Source organism: Euphorbia lathyris, chromosome 5 (assembly GCF_963576675.1).
Source record: "Euphorbia lathyris chromosome 5, ddEupLath1.1, whole genome shotgun sequence".
In the NCBI taxonomy this organism is placed as follows: domain Eukaryota; kingdom Viridiplantae; phylum Streptophyta; class Magnoliopsida; order Malpighiales; family Euphorbiaceae; genus Euphorbia; species Euphorbia lathyris.
The window spans coordinates 43,242,078-43,243,390 of NC_088914.1; the positions used below are offsets into that span (position 1 = coordinate 43,242,078).

The 1,313-nt window shown below is 35.0% G+C and overlaps 1 non-coding gene across 1 annotated transcript; it reads right to left on the bottom strand.

The window, feature by feature from the left end:
• Window positions 1-926: 926 nt before the first annotated feature.
• On the bottom strand, window positions 927-1,033 carry LOC136231459 (small nucleolar RNA R71). Its single transcript, XR_010689841.1, has one exon. It is a non-coding gene; the product is annotated as a small nucleolar RNA R71 (small nucleolar RNA).
• Window positions 1,034-1,313: the final 280 nt, after the last annotated feature.

Consider the following 1,313-nt stretch of genomic DNA (forward strand, 5'->3'; position numbering starts at 1 on the left):
AGCATTTTCAAATACTCAAAGTTCACAAATTCAATTAAACAAATTTCCTAAATTCAATTAAACCAATTTTCACTTTTCATTTACATTTAATAATAAGTCCAACTAGTTCGAAATTAATAATTCAAAAATAAGTTTTTCGTTAAAAAACGTATCTCTGTGGGATCGATATTTTTATTACTACAAGCGAAACCGTGCACTTGCGGAAATCGCTCAATAAGTTTTTGGCGCCGTTGCTGGGGATACGCCAAAATTTTTGACAAATTTTTATTTTTTGTATTTTATTTTCGAATATAGGTTTATACATTATTTTTATACAATTTTTATATTTTATTTATTTTTCAGTTTATATAACACATTTTGTTTTCAATTTTGTTTTGAAGGTAGTTTGGCTCGTGTAACAATTTCAAGTTCATGCGCAGTTCGCGAAATTCGGGCACGCCACCCGATCCTTTTGATCCAGAAATTGAAAGAACACTTAAGAAAAACAAGAAAAACAACAAAAACAAAGACAAAACACCCTTAAAAACCAAAGTAGTCCAGCCAGAAATCATGGCCGATCCACCGACACTTATGGATTATGCTAGGCCAGGAATGGCCGGTGTAACTAATAGTGTAGTTAGACCCCGTATAAACGCAAATCAATTTGAAATTAAGCCTGCTTTGCTTAATATGTTGCAAAACAACGTAACGTTTTACGGATTTCCTAACGAAAACCCTAATGCACATTTGACAAATTTCTTAGAAATTTGTGACACTTTTAAAATTACTGATGTAACAGCCGAAGCAATCAAACTTCGCCTCTTTCCTTTCACTTTGAAGGATAAGGCAAAAATTTGGTTAACTTCTATGCCTGCTGCAACATTTGAAACTTGGGACCAATTAGCCAAGCATTTTTACAAAAATATTTTCCCTTAGCAAAAACCGCAAGAGTCATCAAAGAGTTGACATCTTTTACACAAAATGATAATGAAACTCTTTATGAAGCTTGGGAACGTTTTAAAGAACTTCAACGTTTATGCCCACACCACCAATTGCCAGATGCACTTTTAATGCAGACATTCTATAATGGATTAAATCCTACGACTAGAGGTTCATTAGATGCTATGTCTGGAGGGTTATTTATGAAGAAGACGTCCGCCCAAGCAAGAGAACTTTTGGAGGAAATGGCAATCAACAGCAGTATGTGGCCCGCAGAGCGTGGACATATACCAACGGCGAAACCATCATCCTCATGTACATCATCGGTTAAAGGTATAATGAATCTTGATCCTGTAGCAATGTTACAAGCCCAATTTTCTGCCTTATCGCACAAA